Here is a 15,809-nt window from a genome sequence, read left to right on the forward strand (position 1 = left end):
GGCCCTGCCCTTCCCTGGCCTGCCTCACGCAGCCCTGTTTTGGGAAATGGGCACAGGAGGGTGTGAAGTCCCTTCTCTGTTAGGAGCCATGACTCCTGCTGGGGAGGCCTGTGTGATGTGAAGGGCTCAGTGACGGCGAGGAAGGAAATCTTTTGACTAAGGGGGGCTGGCTTGTGGGTATTTTCCTTGGGCCCCTCTTCTCCCCTTCCTCTTGGGGTTGGGGACTGTCCACCTGGGGATGCTCGGCAGCTGGGTGTTGATCCATTTTCACTGCCCCCTGGTCTCTTTCCTTTCGGTTCACACAGCAATGGCTTGGTTTTGAAATCTGCTTCCCAGCGATGTGTAGTTTTGATACGTTCCATGAGGAAATGACAGGGTCCTGTGCTCTTCCGGATGCATTTGTTTGGTGTTCAAAACTGTTTTGCTTTGTTTTAACTGCGTTTTTGAGGGGGATTATCCTGTGCTGGCCAGTGCAATGTCTGGGGGGATCTTTGTTTCCTGTGGCAACTTCATAGGATTGTTTTGTATTAAACAATAACGGAATGGCCAAATAGTTGGATAGGTCTCCTTCCGTCTCCGCATCCAACAAAGCGAGACAATCGGTTAGTGGGAAAGAGCTGAACGCTCAAAAGAAAACCAAGGATTTGGGAGAAATAACATGCCCTCCGCTGAAGAACAGAATTGTTTCTGTGCTTCTGACATTCGCTGGTCCAAGAGGTGATTGCGAAGCAGTCCGGACTGTTCCTTAACACAAGCAACGGGTAGCCGCAGAAATTGCTAAAGAGCAAATAACCCCCCCGAAAAAACAGAGAGAAAATAAAGCAGCAGCTTGTGTGGATTTCATCTAAAAGCAACAGCTCTAGAGAGAGTGCATTTCATAAATGTATTTAGCAGAAGAAGTGAGCAACTAGGGCAAAAGCTGGGCTGTGGGAAATGTGGTTTTGAGCACTGGAGAAATAAGGCCCCGACACAACAAACCACTTACATTAAATCCAAGCATGTGCTTAAATGCTTTGCTGAGCTGCGATGGGATTACTCACTGGCTTAATGGTTAAGCACATACTAAAGTGCTTTGCTGAATCAGGGCCTAAGTTTCCTGCACTTAGAAATAACTGCAGAGACTGTCCCAGAAAAGACCATGATGTGAAGCAAGAGACGTGCCAGCAGGCACAGACATTCAGGGAGGGAGGACATGAGGAATGGAAAGTACCTGGGAACTGAACAGAGATGCTGGGTGAATCCTCATGTTCCTCAGAACTGGTTAGAGGCTTGCTCTGAAATTCTCGGAACATTTCTTCCGCACCCTGGGAACAACTTTCCAAGGGTCGAAGTGGAGTCTCCAGCACTGACCACTTTTAAACCAACATGGGATGTTTTTCTAAAATATCTGTTCTAGTTCAAACAGGAATTCAGGGACAGTATCTGGCCTGGGTTACACAGGAGGTCAGAGTAGATGGTCAGAATGGTCCCTTCTGGCTTTGTAATCTCCAAATTTATGCTCCCAGTCCCCACTGAGCCGAGCATTGTTCCCAGAGCAGAGCAAACCCTCCAGAGAGGACACAGACAAACTGGATGATGAGGTTACTCCTGCTGCTTCATTCTCCCACCAAAATACCCTTGAACCTTGAGGAAAGGGCACTGAGCTGGGAGCCAGGAGTAATTAAAGGCCGTATCATAATGTATATGCTCCAGGGAGAAAAATGAAGCTTGCAGGAGTAACCTTACCTCTGGCATTTCCTACCTTGTGGGTGCCTGGCTTTGCACCCAGAACGGCGTTCTCTTAGAGTACTATTTTGGGATGTAATAAAGCATGCACTTAGGCTCCTGCCTCTCCATCTCAGTTCAGTGGTTATTCTAGGGCCTTGTATGGCAACAGCAAGTGGTTTTGGGCCCACATTTTTAACCTTCCATATACACACGGTGTGAGACTTCTCATTGTCTATGCTGATTCACCCCATGACATTAAGAACTCCTGCACCCAGTGCAGCCCAGGGGAAGGCAGTTCAATGGGCAGTTTTACCCTCCAGCTTTCATTCAGCAGGTTCAATCCCTCCGCGCTGGGTGCCTCCATCTTGGGTCCCCCTTGGGACATGATAATCTAGCAGCAGTCCCACTGAGGGCCCCTAGTGACTTTGACGTCAGTCTGAAATGGAATATATGGCTTCAGATGTACAGCATGGACTAGTCTCACTTTGGCTGTGAGACGCTGTCCAGCAACTCCTGCCATCAGACGCTGGGTTAATTGAATGGGGACTTGTTTACTTCGTGTTATTGCAGGCTATAGCACAGCGTAAGAAACAGAAAGAAATAGCTGCACATTTCGGCTAACCAGCTGTTCTTTTTTTTTAAGTATCTCTCAATCTTGGCTGACATATTCCAAGAATTCTCTTTCCCAACCTCATCCACCTGGCTCCACCCCGGGCTGCTGGAATCAGACCTGAGAAGAGCCAGCATTCTGTTAACCTCTCAATCACTTCCTTGCAGAACTGCCCCCGAGTGGTTATGAAGCCACGCGGGCTGATGGTGGGACCAGTCGAGCTTTGAGCATGTCACGGAGACGGGAACAAATAGTACATCCATGCAATTCACAGATGCAGAATTGGGAGGAGCAGAAAGGACAGAGAAGTTCTACAAAGAAATATCGGCAGAAATAGGCACGCATGCCATTCAGGAAGTCCAGTGTTACGGCTGTCAACACCGCCTCTATTCCCTTGCACATGAGAGTGATTGCAGGACAATGTTTATCACAGGATAAAAGACGGCTCCTCAGGTAACACAGTACAAAAGCAAGTGCTGCAAACTGTGCATGAGCCCCCTTCTTCATCTGCTGCACTCCCCGCAAACTGCGCGGGGACTCCTACTCCACACCCAGGGATGAGGCAACGGCTCTGCACAACTTACAAGGTCCACATAAGGCCCTTGCTCAGCCCCGATATCCCTACCTATTCAGCCCTAGAGGTGATTAGCCAGATCATTATACAGCAAACTTCTCTGCACTTCCCTATCAACAGATTCCTGTGCGGAGACAGATATGTGGGTCTGCATCCAATCCGCATTTGCGAGAATAAACTTCTATCCAACCCACAATCCACCCTCCCTCTTTTAGATGCATCCGCATCCCCACCGCCAGTCAGCAGTTTGCAGCTGTTGCCCCATCAGCTGTTGAACCCCTGCCGCCCCAAACTGCTGATCAGATGATCAGCCTTGGCCACTGTCTAACAGCTGATCAGCTGTTCTGGCGGCACCTGGGGCTTGCAGCTGCTCCAGCCCTACCCTAGAAGTCATGGAGGGCCCAGAAAGTCTATCCATGACCTCTGTGACCATCCGATCCACGATCCTCAATAAATGGTCCTTGGAATAGCCGCATCTGCATCCGGGGATATGGATATCCATGGATATAAAATGGATTTGCAGGACTCTACTTATCAGGGGCGGGAAAAATGCACTAAGCATGCTCAGTATGGGGTCTGAATTCAGTCATGGCTCAGTCTAATCAAAGGCAATTTGCTCCAGAACAAAGCTGTGTGCTACTGCTCAGTGAGGGCTACTTCCAAGCCAAATACCAGCATCCAAACCGTAGTCGGCTCAGCTGTTGGCCTGTCCAGCAAAAGGAGGGGCACACACTTTTTTATTTATTTATTTTTGTAACCATTTCTGTTCCTGCTTTCCCAAACCAAGTCTGGAAAATTGCAGCCTGAGAGTTGAAAGTTTTATCAAGTTAAGAGTGAAACGGGGGGCTTGGAATGGAAACCATCGTGCAACCAGAACTATCCTGGGTTAGAACCAGGGATCCCTGTAATGCAGCTGTCCAAAACGACCTATCACCATAGAGCCATGGGAGACATGCTCCCATCCCATAATAGTCTCTTCACAGCACTAACACCAGCTCCGGTCCAGGCAAGTCTCCCTACCTCCCTCATGGCCGCCGCAGCTTTGCAGAAACTCTAGGCAGAGAGGTCTCCAGAGAACAGCTGATGCAATAAACCTTCCAGGCACTTCTGCCTTTGCCTTCTGAGCATTATGAATATTGTAGCAATGCTGTTCCTTTCATCTCGGCTTCCTTCCAGGGAGCCCCCAGTCCTCCACATATTCACTTCCACTTTGCAGTTCATCTGAATTATTCAAACTCCCCTTCCTGGCATGGAGAACTGTCCTTACACTTTTATCTCTGCGATGCAGTTGGAATCCTGCAGTCTGAAACTCCACTTCATTAATCTGCCCTCTTTCCTGACCAGCATGTCCTTCCTATAGGTTTAGCACAAAGGACTTTGTCTTTATATGTGCATAAGCCAGTCCCATCAACAGCCCAAGGCCTGGATTAGTTTTATTTAAGGTAGGGAGGCAGCCCTTCAAGAACTCAGCCCTTCAAGAGCTCCTTTACTTTGGGAAGGATTCACCAGGCTCTGGCAAACCTTATAACCTCTCTTAAACCTGAAGGACACTGGGTCACTAACAGTCCCCTCATGGGGATGAATTAGCTAGTGTATATTTGTGGGGTTGGATGGTCGGACTAGCTGTAAGAGTGACTCTGTGATACTTACCAATGATACAACTTCCCTACGTGGATGGCGCATGCAGGGGGGCATTGGCTGGGCAGAATTAAGATGGTGGTTCCCTGGTGTTGCCTTAACTCCAAACTCCAGTTTTTCCAATAAGGGGAGCGTAGGACAATGTTCCACGGCCTTGTGGCAAAGACGAAGGTTCATACACGGCATGGGATTACCCCCAACACCCTTTTGAAATAGCACAGCCGGCATGACTGGGCTCATGCAGTCTCCAATGTCTGCAGATTTGTATTGGTCTCCAGATCTCTGGATCCTTCGCTTGCAGCTCTGATAGATGGCAATCGTCCATCACAATAGCATGTAGGAGCCCCATACAGCACTGACATCACCACTCCCTATTGTCTGCTACCTTACTGGTAAGGCCATTCTTCCCCAACTCAAGAAGTAGCTGATGGAGGGTGGTAGGAGAGAGATTTAGTGGGAGGAGTGGCTCCTTGTTCTGATGGTGTGTGTGGCCTCTCTGAGGTGAGGGGGCCTTTGCCAAGAGGCATGCCCTATGTTTTGCTCTAGAAGAGGAGGGACATGAGCCGGTCTCCTTGGGTAGGGTGCCTGGCTGTCTAGATCCATCCGTCACCAATGTTCTTCCCTGGCATCAAAGACACTAGTCAGTGACAGTCGTGGTATCCCAGTGGATAGAAGCATTCTTGGAGGGCTGCACGCAGAGAGCTAGCTAGGTCCTAGCCCACCGAGGGCTCTGTACTTGAAAGGAATCTGGGGGGGGTCGAGAAGGCAGAGCACACCGCATCATGCAGAGTGGTTTTGCCATGGAGCCTGGGTTGGGAGATGATCTGCAGCATCCCGGAGTGGTGGAAGCTCTGCCCTGAGCGGAGGGTGTTACCATGGAGACAGAGGCATGTACCCATGTGGTCAGGCCTGTGTCTCAGGAGGGGCTGTGCATCGCTTGCCAACAGCAGGTGGAGGAATCCCCATCGGGTCCCTGAGGCTATTTGGGGGCCTGGCTTCGGGGATGACTCCTGTAGGACTCACTGTATAAAGACCCTTCCCTGTGACATTGCCATGGGCTTTCGGAACCCGTCTGTGTGACGGGGATATGTTCTGGCCCAGGGATCAGGAGGGCTGGTCCGATCTGTTCTTGTGCCCCATGGGAGGCTGAGTCTGACCCTGTCCCTGCCCCCTGGGAGGAGAGCTGGGCAGGAGCTCTGCGGCAGCTACACAGAACGACGCCAGGGACCCTGGGTTAGCCGGCTCTTTGGCACGGGAGAAGGGTCTTTTGGTTTCCCTCACAGGAGCAGCTAGACTCACCGAGAAGCCCTACCCCACCGCTGGCCACGCTCGCAGAGCAGCTTGCTCTGAGTGTAAACGCAGCTTGTGTGAGAGCCACAAACAAGGGTCTCTGTGGATGGTGCACGGCAGGTCCAAGGTCCCTTATTTACTGTCAACGCAAGGTTCTCCCGAGAACCGTAATGAGCCAGCTCCTCTGATCTGCCCCTGGAAGGCCAGTTCTTGGGAGATCAGCACTCCCGAGCTGGGCTTTGGCGGGTGGAGACACATCAAACAGGCTCTTTACCTGGTCCCTCATCCTTAGGCTTGGCAGGGTTAGCTTTGTATTGGCCACTGCTGTTTTCTCCTTACACAAAGAGACAAAACAATAGTTCCCTTGGTAATAATCGAAATGTCCAGAGAGACAAGGTTAGGAAAATGCTGCTTGAGAGTTTGCTTTAAGAATATTTACTTTGTATATTTTGCCATGGTTTGTGTTTTAATGGTTATAGAACTTTAACGTTTTGAATCTCAACGTCTACAGACATTAAATCACTGCTTAATTGGTGCCAGGGCATTCCAGGGCTGAAACCTGGCTCCTCTGGCCTCGGCCATTCATTGCTTGGCACCTCTGGGCTTGCCACATCAGTTATGAAAGTAAAAAAAATTGCTCTTGAGTTCCGGGACCTCTTCCCTGACAAATTAAGCACTGCATTAAATAATCCTTGTTTTAACCCCCCATTGTTTGATTCGCCCAGAATTTTGAAAATTTAAATCAATAAAAATAGAAGAGATGCTTAAAAATGAACATTGATAGTATCTGTTGAAATGATTAAAAAAAAATAAAAATAGAATTCTGCCCAGCATATCCACGCTGTCCATTGCATAGCAAGGGCCCTTTCCGTCCTGGCATGGTTTGGTTTTGCAGGGAGCAGCAGACATTAAGCACAAATAAATGCTCACTCCCTCTGAGCATAGAGGGAAAGTGCTGCTTTAAGGCCAGTATCACTCGTAATTTGTGCGACACAGACAGGTGAGTAAGCCTGAGTGGCAGCACTATGCCAGTACGTAGACACGATAACTCTGATAGTGTGGCCTAGTGCTTAGAGCATTGGCCTGGGGTCAGGGGCCCTGGATTCTATTCCTGGCTCTGCCACTAGCCTGCTGGGTGACCTTGGGCCAGTCATGTCTGCTCTTGTGCCTCAGTTGCCCCATGTGTATAATGCGGGTAGTGATACTGACCTCCTTTGTAAAGCACTTTGAGAGCTATAGGTGAAAAGTGCTATGTAAGAGCTAGATATTATTACTGATATTGCCATCGGGACAGATTTTTACAGGTATTTAGGCTCCTAAGCATCTTTAAAAACCTGGCCCATAGTGTCTAGGACCCCCAGTCATGGCCCAGGGCCCCCCCAGTGCTAAGTGCTCTACAAACAGAACAAAAAGCTCGCAAGCAAAGTAGCTCATTTGGCCCTCCTCCATCCGCGCCTTTTTAAAAAATCTGCTGTGAAGGAGCTGCTGAAGCAGAAAAGTTATTTGTGCGCCTTTGGTCCTGGTGGTCCATAGCCAAGAAGCAAAGCTGTTAGGAGGTTGGAAATTGCTGAAATGCTACATTCGCCTCTGGTCAGGTGTCACACGAACCCCGAAATGACACGGCCCAGAACATTATTTGTCTTGTAACAGAAGCTGCATTTTAACATGAAGATTAGATTAACAGAACTGAGCTTCTCCAACGCGTAGTTCAAAGCATCTAGGCTGGAGCGTCTGTCTGGGAAATCACAGTTGTCCAACTCCTAGGGAATCATTGCTTCTTTTCGATCACCAAACACCTCCATCTCCTCCTGGAATGTGGTCAGGCCAGGCCCCATTACATGACCTTCGATCAGTACAATTCTCTTGACGTATTCCCTGTCACCAGGTTCCAGTGTTGTTTATTAATACCGGTACCGACTTGATGTTCCATCAGCTAAAAGCAGCGGCACTATGAAACAAATCAAGGATTTCTTATCTAATGGACACTGGAAAATCATCACATTGCACACAAGCCACAAAAATCTACACAAAGCTCCGAGGAGTCCTATTTCTTCAGGCAGAGCTACCAGTGCTATTCAAAGTGACAGAGAATTTAACAAAGTCAGCTTCATTTGGTTCCTAGACATTTTACTGTCATGTTTGCCTTACTGAATGATTGACAGCATTGCTTTTGCTACCCGATATCTCATCAGTAGTCTCTGTATCCTGTAATATATTTTCAAACTCAGACTGAGACCAGCTTATAGAAAACCACTGCCACAGAAAGGCCCACAGACTATATGGGATGGGGCTTCAGACTCCTGAGCCTCGCATCACTTCAGATATGTCAATGCCATTAACCATCTTCCTTCTTCCCCTCTGAGCTGACGAAGGTCGCTGGGCAGTGGTTGTGTTCAGTATGCTGACGCAGTACGTACTTGTTTTTGTAACTTGGACTCCATTTTCTGGGTTTCCCCAAGATAATATTTCTCCTGCACCTGTTTGAGAGGGCAGTAAGATAACACTGCAGGGACGTCTCTCTGGGTTCATCTCCAAGCCAGGCATGGAGATCCAATCATAGGAATGTCACTTGCTGTGCAGACTGGTCCATCCCACAACAGGCCCAGGATATGCCTCCATAGCGATCGCTGCCTTTTCGATAACGCTGGCTCCCGAGAGCTGGGACAAAGGCACACACTTCAGTGGAGTGCAAAGATTCCTCGAGTAGCATGAACGAACTCCTGCACTGCTCACCATGGATCTGCAGGAGGCCCAGCCGCCAGCAACGTCCCTCCTGTGTGACACTAGCTGCTGCAGTAAAGTTGATCCTTGCTCAGACAGGGTGAGGTTACGTTTAGTACCAGCACTGCGAGAGGCTGCAATGGCTTCTCCTCAGAGTGAAGAGTGAAGGTTCATCCTTCCTACAAGAAACCACGAGTGGATCCATCCAAATTGTCCTTACCTTTCCCCTACTCTTTGATGGGATCTTATTTGCGAACTCCAATCCCTTGACTACCAGATTGCCTTTTAACCAGGGGTCCATATTTAAAACAATCCCTCTTAATTTAGTAGTCTGGGCCTGCAACACACCAGGCAGATGCAACACGTTTGTCTGAAAACAGAGGTGATAAATCCTGTCGCTTTAGAAGAAGAAGGACTTGCTCCAGTAGCATACCTGCACTCCAATGACACAGACGATGTCTGCTAAGAGGGCCGGGGGCTCCACAGACTCACAGTTTATTTGCTGACCACTGAAGACGGTTTGGGAAGTTTGTCCTTCCAAGGATGGAAGCAGGATAAGATCACAAATAGTACAAAAGAGCAGGTGTGGGTAACTAGCCAATGGGGTCATTTCTCAGCTTCCTAGCTGATGAGAGTCAGAGATTTTAAAGCCAGAGAGGCCCATTCTGATCATCTAGTTTGACTCACAGGCCAGAGACCCTCACCCAGTGATTCCTGCGTCTAGCTCAATAATCTGTGGTTGAATTGGAGTGTCTTTGAGGCAGGTATCCTGGTTTGATTTAATTTGCCAGGTGTTGGAGAACCCACTGTGTTCCTTGGTGGATGCTTCAATGGTTAATTGCATTCACGGTGTAATTATCCATTTGAACTTTGCTGATTTGGGTTTGCTGGCTCGGATCTCATTATGCCTTTGCTAGATTAGAAATCCCTCAAGGATCAGGCATGTTATCATTCATACTTGTCTCATCACTACCTGGTTCTCTCCCCACCAGCCACTGTGTCCACCTGCCATCTCTCATTTTAGACTGTGGGCTTTTGTGGGCAGGGACCCTCTGTTTGTTCTGTGTGTGAAGAGAACCTAGCACTAACTGTGACCTCCACAATGCTAACACTCAGTAAATTAATCAATCTTGCCTCGGTGGGCAGTTACAGACTGAGAAGTGTGGGAAATGCTGCAATAGTGTGAGGTACTGGTGTTACTGCTGCATGCTATCTGGTCCCTTTGTTCCTGGAGCGAGAGTTGTGTCCACATTCTTGGCATTAAGTCAAGTTCGTTCAAGCCAAGGTGGGCACTGGATTCTGCCAAGGCTGTGTCCTGTCCCATCTCTTGTTCGTGATCTTCATGGCGAGGATATCAAGACATGGCTGAGTTGGGGAGTGTATCCAATATGAGGACTTGGAGGTGGCATCTCTGCTGTTTGCAGATAATGTTGTCCTCGCTTCTTCAGACTGAGATTTCTGATGAACACACAAAGGCTTTGCTGGCCAGTGGGAAGTGCCTGGGATGAAAATCAGCACCTCCAAATTGGAGGTCATGATTCTTTCCCAGAAGAAAGTGAAATGTTCTCTCCAGATGAAGGGGGAGCAGCTGCCCTTAGTGGAAGAGTTCAAGTATCTAGGGGTCTTGTTCATGAGTGATGGTAAATTGTAGCATGAGGTTGACCAGAAGATTAATGTGGCAGCGACAGTGATGCAGGCGCTGTACCAATCCATGGTTGTGAAGCAGGAGCTGAGTTTTCAGACGAAGCTCTCGGGTTACAGGTCCGTCTATGTTCCATCCTCACCTATGGCCATGAATTTTGGGTAATGACTGAAAGGACGAGCTCATGGGTACAAGCGGTGGAGATGAGGTTTCTCCACAGGGTGGCTGAGCTGACTCTCCGAGATAGGGTGAGGGGTTGGGCTATTCGGGAGAGCCTCGGAGTAGAGACGCTGCTCCTCCAGAGTGAGAGGAGTTTGGTGGTTTGGGCACCTCATAAGGATGCCCCCTGGCAGGCTTCCATTGGAACTCTACTGGGCACATATTACCAGGAGGAGGCCCCGAGGCCAAAGCAGGACATGCTGGAGGGATTATATCTCCCGGCTGGCCTGGGAATGCCTGGGTATCCCCTGGGAGCAGCTGGAACCTGCTGCGGAGGAAAGGTAGGTCTGGTCCTCCATATTCTCCATGCTGCCACCACGACCCTCACCAGGAGAAGCAGCACAAAGGAAAAGAAGAAGAGTAATAATAATACGGGCTCCCTGTGTGACCCCCACTAACACAAACGGCCCACGCCCCCATTGCTGGCATCCCATGTGAGCCACCCTAAAACAACGTGGCATGCTGTCTCCCCCTCGAGGCTAGCTCGTGCATAGCGAGTCGTGAGGCCCGGTGCTCTTTTGCTGAGGTAGTCACAGTTTGTGCTTTTAGCTCCAGACTTCCTAGGTTCAGTCCCCATGGGAGACGACCCACCCGCGATGCCGTCTCACCTCCGTTCCAAGGCGCTCCTTCAACGCGTGCGTCGTGGGTGTAAAAGGCTCCCAGCCTTGCCCTTTCCCATCCCTGCCTTCGTTTCCCTATCTGCCCCAATCTAGGCCGTTTGCCTCCCTGCGGCTAAGTACCTGACTGACAGCAGCTGGGACAAAAGACTGCGGCGGAAGGCGGGTGGCTGGGGACCACCTCAGAGGATCTCTTCAGCAGTGGCTGGGAAAGAAGCAGCTGAGGCACAGACCCAGCAAGGGAGTGGGGTGAGACTGCAGGGAGCAGCCAAGAGGGTCCCTTCACCTCTGGGATCTGAGGGGACTGGACTTTCTGAAGCCCACATTGGCGGGCTCTCGATAGACTATGACCAGGAGCTAAAGAGTAGCTGGCGTAGACCAGAAAACCAGGCGAAGGGGGTTTTAAAGGGCCAGTGCCCCCTCCATGGTCTCAGAGGAGGGACTGCGCCCCTCACATGCCTCCATAAGAGACTCAGTCGTGGTCCCAGGCTCTGACAACAGCACTGATTGTACCATCAGCACAGGCGAGTCGCTCCGGATGGGCTCGTGCCATGCGAAGTCCAGCTCGAGTGGCCACCAGGCAAAGGTCAGCGCTTGCCAACTGTTAGTCCCCAGTGGGACCTGAGGGACCAGCTCCTTCCAATAGCTGGAACAGCAAATAACTGCCGGCTGAGAGACGCACATCCACACGTCTGAGTTCTGCTAGCAACAGTGCATGTTGCCTCAGTTCGGGGATTAGCCAGAGCCAACGGTGGCTTGGCCGTGGGTGACAAACGAGAACAAAGCCACGACTACGAGGCGTGTGTTCCCTGTGCAGAGACCAAGCCCTGGCTCCCTACCCCTGCAGCGCGGCGGCTGACTCTGCTTTGCTCCAGAGCGCACACAGAGCCCGTGACTAATCCAGGATACTGAGAACATTTGCCATGACCAGTTTGTGATTCTTGGCAACGTGCACCCTGACAAAAGCCCTGGCCTGGCCACGGCTAACGGCTCCAGGGCTGGAAGGGGGAAGTGTGTGGGTGATTGTTCGTCTCTCCTGGGGGACGAGGCCTGGAGGGGTTGCATTTTTGAAGACTTATCTCTGCTCCTGATGAGGGGACCCCACCCTGAGCACGCTGCAGTCAGACACGTTGCTAAAACGCCTCTGGACTCCAGTCCAGCAGGCTTTAAATGAATAATCAGCACTCGCGCTACACGGGGGCTTGGTACTTAAAAAGATTCTTACACATGAAAAATGCATTGCGTTAAATGATTGATGGCCAGGCCACACAGGTGCCCTACATTCTGCCGCAGAGCTTGCCGTGCTGGCAGGTTCTCTCTTCCCCCCCCCCGCACTGCCGCCTAATCTGGGGACTGGGCTAGAATGAACGCACCAGCATCCTCCTTCAAAGCATCGCCTGCCCCATAGAAAGCAAGGACGGTATCATTCACATCACACAGGCAGACAACCCCCTACAAAATACTTAGCAATTAGAAACATAACCCTATCTATCTATCTATCTATCTAATCTGATCCCCCTACACCCCCTCGGTCCATCTATCTTTTGAAGTATTTCTAATCGTGTGAGATATTATTTCCCCTTCCTCCTCCACCTTCTCTTTTCCTCCCTTCATTGCCGCTGGGACAGCCAGCTTGGAGGGAACAGATGTTCTGCCTGTGGTTGGGGGGAGGCTTCTTATTACCTGTTGTGGTAAAGGCCCTCCACCTCTCTTCTACACTGTTCTGTTCAGGTTCTTGTCCTACCCTCATCCTTGCACTAACTGAGCGCCTTCCAGTGCGCATTAAGGGATGTGACTAACAGCTGCCCCATGTGGTTTCTGCTCTCTCTCTCACTCTCATTTTCTCCCCACTAAGCATGTCCATTAAAAGCCCCCAAATCTTTCATAATAATTAGAGCCGGCGGGGGGGGAAGGAGGTGGGGGGGAGGAGAAATGATTTGTGAACATTTTTAGAGATTTTTTTTTCAAATTGGAAATGTTGAAATTCAGACCATTTCAACCCACTCTGTAGCAGGCTGGAAAACGGGGCACATTCCATCTCAATTTATTGGGTGAATTTTGAAAAGTCAAAGTTCAAAATCTGTTGACCCAGCTCTCATCTTAACTATGGCAATCCCAAGTTAAGGTAACATGCACAGACTGAGTGTGCATGACCCCCAATGCACACTCATGCATGTGCATGCACGTGTGCACACACGCAGTTTTAGTGCCCCAGCAAATCTTAGCTGTCTCTGGATTTGTGTTACTGTACTCGGGCTTGACCCAAGACTTTCCTTTGCCCAGAATGGGAGTCACACTGGCCCTTTATAACACTGAAAAACGGATCATTCAGAATCAATACACGTTATTTGCTTGGCAGTATCAAAGTGAACGGACCATTACAAACTGAACAGCTCATCTTTTTAATGTAAACGACATTTGGATGATCTGGTGTGAGGTTATGTTTAGCCTGCGGTCATACATTAGCTTTGCCTCTAATGATCTGCCTGATTATGAGTTCATGGCATTATTTTGCTCAGTCGAAGAACATTCCTGGTTGGTGATGAGTATTGCAGATAAACCTACACAGAGAGTTTTTAAAGTAGCCTTGACTGTGTACATGGGTTATAATTGTACAAAAGGCCACGGTCTGTATCTTTTTGCTATGACGGAGAGTAAGGCATTAAAGAGCCTTTGGAGATCTCGGGAGAAAGCTGGAAGAATGGAGAAAGCTTCATTTACACTTTGCAGTGATTGTGTTTTGTCCCGGGGAAATGTTTCTGTCCCGTGGTGATGTGTTGGGTTACAGCTGGGGTCTGATAGTCTGCCCTGTTTTTAATGCTTGTGTCTTGTTTTTTTACAGCTCTGTTTAATTCTCCAGCTTCTCTTGATGTGAGGTTAGCAGCCGTAACTGAACCTTAGCAATGTTCACGTTCTGGAATTTCCCTAATTTTGTGTCACTGTCTGGTTTAGTTTGATGCCGAGAGCTGCTGAGGCTTTGCAGGAAAAACTCTGGGGCACTGTCTGGAGACCAGCTGAGCGAGGCTAGGGTCCCTCAGCTGGGCAGGCAACGCTTTCCTCAGGGGCAGTTAGGATTTTTACCAGCTCCCTGGTCCTGAACCTTGCCCCCAGCAAGTCCAGTTCCACCAACTCTGAGTCTCCAGCTGTGGCTCCCCAGCCAGGCCAAGCTGCCCTACTCAAGGCCCATCTTCTGCTTTCCTTCCCCATTGTCTCATTCTTTGTCAACTGCTTGGCTTTTTCTCCCTGGCTTTTCCAGTGGCTGTCCAGTCTCCCCCTCACTCCTTGCTCTCCCTTCATTTGTGTGGGTATCCCAAGGATGCAATGTGCTGCTGCTGCTCAGACCCAGGAAGCTGCAGTGCAGGCCTCTCCCTCATTGGCTGCCCCACGGGGCACACGGAGGGGACCAGGCAGCCAGCAGAGGGAGCGGTGAGAAGGGGATGGGGACGAGGAGGCAGAGGGAGCCTTGGTTGTACACTCAGAAGCTTTGAGCGTGGCCTCTAGTAGCCAAAAGGAGACACCGAGGGGAAAGCCCAGTGCATGAGTCTGACAGCTGGGGGGTAACATACAGCCAGCGTATGTCTGCAGGTGGGTTGGAGGTGCCACTCCCAGCTCAAGGGGACACACACCTGTGCTAGTTCTCATCGAGTTAGCGTGACACTGCCCGTCCCCTGTCATCATTGGGGATCAAACCTGGGACCTCCGGACCCTGACACAGGAATTTCTACTGCCTGAGATAAACAACACAGCTCTCTTAGCCTTTCAAAGTGGCCGCAGCTCCCTGCCCGCTGGCTGCAGAAGGGAGCCGCTGCCTAAAGACCCAGGCAGAGCGCATTTCCCCAGGGCTAAAGACCGATGCAGGCTCCTTGCTGCTGTCAGGGGGACAGGAGATCCGTGCTCCCTTCCCGCTGGCTGTAGCAGGGAGCACAGCAAAGCACTGCTCCTCCGTCCATAAGACTGGGGTCCCTGCTGGAGCCAGAGGGAGCCAGAGCCACTGATCTTCCATCCCCCTGGCTGAAGAAGGGAGCCTCTGCCTAGGGACGCAGGTGGAGTGCACAGGGCTGCAGAACATGTGTGGTTTCCCTGCTGCAGCCAGGAAGGCGGGAGATCAGCGAGGAGACAGCCTCCTTCCGTCTGGCTGCAGTGGGTGGGGGCGGGAGGGCAGCTGCTGTGGCCCTTCAGGGTTGTAAAAATTATATCTGTGGCCCTTGAGACAAAAAGGTTGGGAACCACTGGCCTAGGCTGTAGCAGGCTCATCAATTTCTAACTGCCACTAGAGGGGGACAGAGCACCACACTAAGCAGGCCTGGGTTACGCTAGCTAGCCTGCTAAAAACCCAGGGTAGCTGTGGCAGTGAGAGTGGCTAGTTGCCCTGATGTTGACCTCATCCTGATGCTAGGTGCATATGGGGGGCGGCTAGCCCCCTCCGCTGCTCACACCCCGTGGCGACACTCCAGTTTCACCACGCTGGCTCAATCAGCGCTTGTGTGGGCAGGTCTCCATGAGCTAGGAATTACACCTGATTTCCCTCTGTATAATGGAGATAATAGCCTTCTACTGCTGCACAGGTGATTGTGAGGTGTGCAGATGCTATGGTAATTGGGGTCGCAACCATATTCATATTTTGGATAGACTAGAGCTGTGCTTCTTAATGGTGTTGAAATCAAGGCTGTTGAAATCCAAGGTGTTGAAATCAGGGCTGCTTGGAAAAGATTTTCAACGAGCTTTGGCTTTTCTGGGAAACGTCTGTGTGATTGGAAAGGCTCAGATTTTTTGAAGGAGCGATTCAGAATG

At 50.3% G+C, this 15,809-nt stretch overlaps 1 long non-coding RNA gene across 2 annotated transcripts in view; it reads left to right on the plus strand.

Moving 5' to 3' along the window:
- LOC137159002 (uncharacterized) overlaps positions 1 to 14,047 on the plus strand; it is a 29,675-nt gene extending 15,628 nt beyond the window's left edge. For both annotated transcript variants that reach the window (XR_010921518.1, XR_010921519.1), the window contains exon 3: positions 13,861 to 14,047. This is a non-coding gene — a long non-coding RNA (uncharacterized lncRNA). The remainder of the gene's footprint in view (positions 1 to 13,860) is intronic.
- The last annotated feature ends 1,762 nt before the right edge of the window (positions 14,048 to 15,809 follow it).

Source organism: Emydura macquarii, unplaced genomic scaffold (assembly GCF_026122565.2).
Source record: "Emydura macquarii macquarii isolate MOO-44397 ecotype Brisbane River unplaced genomic scaffold, CSIRO-AGI_Emac_v2 contig_306, whole genome shotgun sequence".
Taxonomy (NCBI): domain Eukaryota; kingdom Metazoa; phylum Chordata; order Testudines; family Chelidae; genus Emydura; species Emydura macquarii.